Consider the following 7403-nt stretch of genomic DNA (forward strand, 5'->3'; position numbering starts at 1 on the left):
AAACAGGTGATTTGGAGAGGTGAGACAAAAGTCAATAGACTAAGCTTTGATGGGTGAAAATGGGTCTGGAAGAAACAAAGGAAGGGGCTCCTGGATTAACAAATTGAAGGCACTGTCAAGTTCAGTGGAGGAAGCATGAGGATATGAGGTTGTTTCACAGCCAAAGGAGTTAGATACTTGACTAGGATTGTTGTTGGTTTCAATGCTGAGCTATATATGAGTGTCCTACATGACAAGTTACTTTGCACACTCAAATAGTATGGGCATGAAAAGGTTGACATAGAGTTCTAGCAGGACAATGACCAGAAGCATAGGTCAAAGTTGACGTTCAATGACAATGAAGTAGAGGTGCTGGATTGGCTCTCACAGTCCCCAGACTTAAACCCAATTGAACACTTGTGGGTAGAGTTAAAGAAAAAGCTGTATACATACCCAAGTGAATCGACCAGTATGCACCAACATTGAGCCCATGTAGAGGAGACATGGGATCAGATTTCAGATTACACTTGCTTAAATTTGATGGAGATCATGCTCAGAAGGATTCCTACAGTGTTAAAAGCCAAAGAGATTTACAAAATACTAACAAAATAATAAAAATAAAAATTACATTTTTTACAATCAAAACAGTAACAATTCAGTAACAAGACAAGAACCTGCATACATTTATATATGAGATAGCAAAGATGATTGTCTATATAATGTGCATAGTCTCACACTCAAAGCTGTAGTGGATGGTGAGATATGGAGCCTGAAAATAAAAAAAAATCTAAACATTGTTACTCATTTGCTTGTCGCTGTATTTTGTTTGTGGGGCTAATACCTGTCTGTTATACCTAGCAAAGATCTCTGCTGGCTCAAGTTGTCACAGACCTCTCCTGCCAGTGAGTCCGCTACTTCATTTGACCTCATGCTCTTCTGAGATGTTTAGTTGATGGTGCCTCACTGCTGATGTCATGCTGACTGACAGCCAGCTCCCTGCAGTTAAGCAATAGGAACCTGACTGTCAGGCAGCATGACATCAGCAGTGATGCACTGTCAACAGAGTACAGTGGAACAGAAGCACCTGCTCTGTCGATGTAATGTCATTAGAAGCAGTAGAATCTCTGGCATGTGCATTCTGTGACCCTTCAGTGATGGCAAAAAATGGCATCAAGCAGAACAGGCACATGTGCGAGATTTGGATCAAAGTAAACTGACACTTGACTCATGCTCACAGTAGACTGTGTCATTTGCATACAGCATCCAATTATCTTGCATGAGAGAATCATTAGATGCTATACGCTGGTGTGCACATACCTTTATGTTGCAACTCTAGCTGTTACGTCCCTTCACTGCAAAGTATTGTAGAATAGTTATGTCTCATATCCTTTTTTAGGTTACAGTAAATGATACATCAAATCCTATGACTGAAGGTGAGAACCTTATTTAAATTTTAGTATAAGAAAATATTTTTGTTGAAAATTCCCTGATTATTACAAATATATCATACCATACTTTGCAGGTTACAACTTAACTGAGTCTCTGGTGAATTTTAGGAAATAGAGAAAAATAGAATTTTGACATTTGAATTTACGTGAATTTCAATACTGAAAAGCTTGTAATTGCTCTGAAAATACATGTAAGGCAGAGGAGAGAGGGAGAGAGAGAGAACTCCAGTGATCATAAGAGCTTACAGTTAGAGTTGAGAGAGTACCTAACTATTCGTACTCGCTATACTCATGAGTACTGTCTAATTTGTTCCAAATAGCATGTGTAATGCAAGTTAATGGGGAAAAAGTCACAGTGCAACGAGTAACCCAAATGCCGTTCTATTCGTGCAAGTAGTGAATATTGCGGAATTCGGGTTACTCCTTACATTACGAGTATTCCCCATTGACTTACATAGCACATGCTATTCGGAACAAATTCGTGAGTGTTAGACAGTACTCATGAGTATAGTGAGTACGAATAGTTAGGTACTCGCTCAACTCTACTTACAGTCTATAGACGAGAGCGAGAAAAGACCCCACTTTCTTTAAGAGCTTACAGTCTACAGAAGATGGGGGATGATAAAAAGAAATCGGGTTAAATACTGTGCTAAAAACCACAATCCAAAGATATATCGTGAATTCCTTTTCTTTATTTTCACAGGTCAACGCATTTCAAAGGCATCTCCGCCTTCTTCATCAGGACAAAAGTCAGAAAAGAACAGCATAACACATGCTGCATGCAGAGGATACATATATACAACTGAAGTAGCCACGTTTAAAGAGAGCTATTTTTCACATTATTACATTTTTATTAATATTAATTAATTATTCGTACTCCAGTTTTTTACTCATTTTTTCCTTTTTGATTTCTCCTTCTTCTCCTTGCTCTTGTTTCTTTTTCTCTCCCCTCTCTCTCTTTTTTTCTCTTTCTTTTTTATTCTCTCTTTGTTCTCTTTTTGTCTATATGTTCCTGCCCTCCCCATGTGACTCTTAGTCATCAGCCAGCTGATGTCATCTCTTTAAACGTGGCTACTTCAGTTGTATATATGTATCCTCTGCATGCAGCATGTGTTATGCTGTTCTTTTCTGACTTTTTTCCTGATGAAGAAGGCGGAGATGCCTTTGAAACGCGTTGACCTGTGAAAATAAAGAAAAGGAATTCACGATATATCTTTGGATTGTGGTTTTTTAGCGCAGCATTTAACCCGATTTCTTTTTATCATCCCCCATCTTGTTGCAATATCGGGGCTGCAGCTGACCACATTTGTATTCATTTACCATTTTCCGTGCTGACAAGGAGTTGTGCCTGTCACAACTGAAGCAGGTGAGTACCTGTCCTATTCCCTGCACCTACCTCTATCGGTTAAAACTCTATGTGCACTTTCTTTCCACAGTTTTTGCTATCAGTCTACAGAAGAGAGAGAGGATCCTGCTAACCATAAGAGCTTACATTCTACAGGAGAGAGAGACAGAGGTCACCATTGACCAGAAGAGTTTACACTCTACAGGAAAGTGTTAGAATTTGCGTAAAATCAGGAATTTCAGGAAATTCGACTTGAACTCAGTCCTGTGTGGATTGGTCTCCTTATCTCTAATAGGAAACAACAAGTAAATATGTGCACTATAATTTGCATGTAACATGTATGAAGCTATATAATTGCTTTCAATAGGACTCCTTTGTTAGAAATGTATGGTGTTGGCTGCCAGATTCTTACCTCATCTTCTGACAATGCAGGCAAGAAGTACTGACTATTCTTATGTGCACCATTTTTTTTCTATAGCTGAGTGACACAGCTAAATTGACTTAAGACCATGAATATCTAGTCATGACACAGTAAGGACAAGTTAAAAAAAAAAGTCAAGAAAGACTTAAAAAGTGCATAATAGAGACAACCACATTAGGAAATTACTGAGTTACAATGTTAAACTTGTATAGTTTTGCATAGCTTAAAGGGGTGGTTCACCCATTTTTTTTAATTTTCTGTAGGAGTTCTACTTACCTTTCTAGGCGTTTTCTCCTTTGGCTTCTGTTTCCAGTTCTGGCACTGAGCGGCGCTATCCTGCACGCTCAGTGCCGGTCACATGACCCCCTGGAGCTGTGGCCGCCAGCATCCTCTGACGTCCCGGCATTTCCGGGCTCTCAAACTGGACGGGTACGTCAGAGGAGGCTGGCACCACTCAGATTGAGTGACAGGGCTGTGGGCGGTGACTACCGCACATCACAGCCCAGCATCGAGGGGAGGATCCGGAGGACGTCACTGTGGAGCCGGCGTCCTGCAGATGGTGAGGCACGGGGCGCCAGTGTGCAGTACAGGGGGGGGTTCTTCAGCTGAATCCCCCCCTGCACGTAAGTATGTGATCACACTGTCCACCCGCCCGCTCTGCTGCGATGTCAGGAGAGCGGCCGGTGTCGGGCAGTGTGATCATCTGCTCCTCCCAGCAGCAAGACACTGACAGGCATGTCACCGCTGCGCTCTGCCATCTGTCCTGCTGTATGGGACAAACTGTCTGCACTCTGTCACCTGCACCACAAGTCACAGAGTGGAGACAGTTGGTGACAGAGCACCTCTGCCCCCCCCCGTTCTTTCCCCACTCTCTTCTCTCCCCCCACTCTTCTCCCCCTCCCCTCTTCCCCCTCTTCTCTGCCCCCTCTTATCCCCTCTCTCCTCTCCCCTCTCTTTTCCCTCGCTCTCTTCCCCCCTTGCTCTCTTCCCCCCCCCTCGCTCTCCTTTCCTCCCCCCCACGCTCTCTTTTCCTCCCCCCTCGCTCTCTTTTCCTCCCCCCGCGCTCTCTTTTCCTCCCCCCGCGCTCTCTTTTCCTCCCCCCGCGCTCTCTTTTCCTCCCCCCGTCACTCTCCCCCCCTCGCTCTCTTCTCCCCCCCTCGCTCTCTTCTCCCCCCCTCGCTCTCTTCTCCCCCCTCGCTCTCTTCTCCCCCCTCTCTTCTCCCCCCCTCTCTCTCTTCCCCCCCTCTCTCTCTTCTCCCCCCTTCTCTCTTTTCTCCGCCCCTCTCTCTTTTCTCCCCCCCTCTCTCTCTTCTCCCCCCCTCTCTCTCTTCTCCCCCCTCTCTCTCTTCTCCCCCCCTCTCTCTCTTCTCCCCCCCTCTCTCTCTTCTCCCCCCTCTCTCTCTTCTCCCCCCCTCTCTCTCTTCTCCCCCCCTCTCTCTCTTCTCCCCCCCTCTCTCTCTTCTCCCCCCTCTCTCTTCTCCCCCCCTCTCTCTTCTCCCCCCCTCTCTCTTCTCCCCCCCTCTCTCTCTTCCCCCCCTCTCTCTTCCCCCCCCTCTCTCTCTTCTCCCCCCCTCTCTCTCTTCTCCCCCCTTCTCTCTTTTCTCCGCCCCTCTCTTTTCTCCGCCCCTCTCTCTTTTCTCCCCCCCTCTCTCTCTTCTCCCCCCCTCTCTCTCTTCCCCTCCCTCTCTCTTCTCCCCCCCTCTCTCTCTTCTCCCCCCTCTCTCTCTTCTCCCCCCCCTCTCTCTTCTCCCCCCCTCTCTCTTCTCCCCCCCTCTCTCTCTTCTCCCCCCCTCTCTCTCTTCTCCCCCCCTCTCTCTCTTCTCCCCCCCTCTCTCTCTCTTCTCCCCCCTCTCTCTCTTCTCCCCCCCCTCTCTCTTCTCCCCCCTCTCTCTCCCCCCTCTCTCCCCCCCTCTCTCTCCCCCCCTCTCTCTCTTCTCCCCCTCTCTCTCTTCTCCCCCCCTCTCTCTCTTCTCCCCCCTCTCTTCTCCCCCCCTCTCTTCTCCCCCCTCTCTTCTCCCCCCCTCTCTGTCCCCCCCTCTCTCCCCCCCTCTCTCTCTTCTCCCCCCTATCTCTCTCTTCTCCCCCCCTCTCTTCTCCCCTTTCTCTCTTCTCCCCCCTCTCTCTTCTCCCCCCTCTCTCCCCCCTCTCCCCCCCTCTCTCTCTCCCCCCCCCGCTCGCACTCTTTCCCCCCCGCTCGCTCTTCCCCCCCCGCTCGCTCTTTTTCCTCGCTATCTCCTGGCATGGTCAGTACAGAAATCTCTCCATTGTGGAGGGGTGAGAGGGAGTAATAAACATAGAGTCCCTACTGTGTCTGTGTATTTATTTCTAATAAAGTATTTTTGTCTGTGTGATGTCTTTTTTTTTTTTTTTTTAAACCCTTTGTTGGAGATTCTAAATGGCCAGGTTAAACTTGGCCTGACATTAAGAATCTCGGGCTTTATACCAGCTGGTAAAACATAGCTGGTATTAACCCCTTATTACCCAGCGTGCCACCTGCCACCAGGGCCACTGGAAGAGTTGGATACAGCGCCTGAAGATGGCGCTTCTATGAAAGCGCCATTTTCTGGGGCAGCTGTGGACTGCAATTCGCAGTGGGGGGCCCAGAAAGTTTGGGCACCCTGCACTGTGGATTCCAATCCCCAGCTGCCTAGTTGTACCTGGCTGGACTCAAAAATTTGGCGAAGCCCACATCATTTTTTTTTTAATTATTTCATGAAATTCATGAAAAAAAGGGCTTCTCTATATTTTTGGTTCCCAGCCGGGTACAACTAGGCAGCTGGGGGTTGGGGGCAGCCCGTAGCTGCCTGCTGTACCTGGCTAGCATACAAAAATATGGCGAAGCCCACGACATTTTCTTAAAAACGTTTTCAGGGAAAAACCTTTATAAAAAAAAAATGCTTCCCTGCATTTCTATTGCCAGTGAAAGTAACACCAAGCAGCGGGGGCTAGCAGCCAGTAGCTGCTTTGGTTACCCTTAGCAATAGAAAATGCAGCGGGAGCCCACAAACAATGTGATTTTTTTGTTTTTTTATTTTTAATGAATTTTTTTAAAAAAAAATCGGCATGGGCTTCGCCCATCGAGCACCAGAGCATTTTACTTCTCATTTATCCCAAGTAATCAGATGACTTCAGTGTCGGCCGATTACTTGTTCTGTGTCCCCCTGCATCCATCGCAGCGTGTACAGGCTGTGAGGTCAGCGGAGTGGAGACAGTGACATGCTCTGCTCTGACACATAGTGTGCTGCATGTCACTATCTTTCTCCACTCTGGGACTTGTTGTGCAGGTGACCGGATGCTACATGTCACTAACTGTCTCCACTATGGGACTTGTTGTGCAGGTGAGAGTGTATACAGTTGGTACTATGCAGCAGAAATCACAGAGTGGGGCAATTAGTGACATGTATCATCCGGTCACCTGCACAACAAGTCCCAGAGTGGAGACAGTGACATGCTCTGCTCTGACACATAGTGTGCTGCATGTCACTATCTTTCACCACTCTGGGACTTGTTGTGCAGGTGACCGGATGATACATGTCACTAACTGCCCCACTCTGAGACTTGTTCAGGTGAGAGTGTATACAGTTGGAACAATGCAGCAGAAGTCACAGAGTGGAGCAAGTTAGTGACATGTATCATCCCGGTCGCCTGCACAACAAGTCCCAGAGTGGATACAGTGACATGCAGCACACTATGTGTCAGAGCAGAGCATGTCACCAACTTGCTCTGCTCTGTCACCTGTGGTGCTGCATGTCACGTTTTTGCCGCGATTTGGTGCGTTTTTTGCTGCGTTTTTGCTCACTGCGTTTTTAATCAGTGCACAATGCCATTAAAGATTGTTGATGAAAAAAAAAAAAGGTCTGATGTCATTTCCTTATTCAAAATGTTCATTGTATGCAGGAGAGCAGACAGCAGCTACAGAACTACAAGGCTCAGTATCCTCCATTCACTAGTGTATGCAGGAGAGCAGACAGCAGCTGCAGAACTACAAGGCTCAACATCCTCCATTCACTAGTGTATGCAGGAGAGCAGACAGCAGCTGCAGAACTACAAGGCTCAGCATCCTCCATTCACTAGTGTATGCAGGAGAGCAGACAGCAGCTGCAGAACTACAAGGCTCAGCATCCTCCATTCACTAGTGTATGCAGGAGAGCAGACAGCAGCTGCAGAACTACAAGGCTCAGCATCCTCCATCCAGGACTGTATGCAGTTT

Source organism: Anomaloglossus baeobatrachus, chromosome 5 (assembly GCF_048569485.1).
Source record: "Anomaloglossus baeobatrachus isolate aAnoBae1 chromosome 5, aAnoBae1.hap1, whole genome shotgun sequence".
Taxonomy (NCBI): Eukaryota; Metazoa; Chordata; class Amphibia; order Anura; family Aromobatidae; genus Anomaloglossus; species Anomaloglossus baeobatrachus.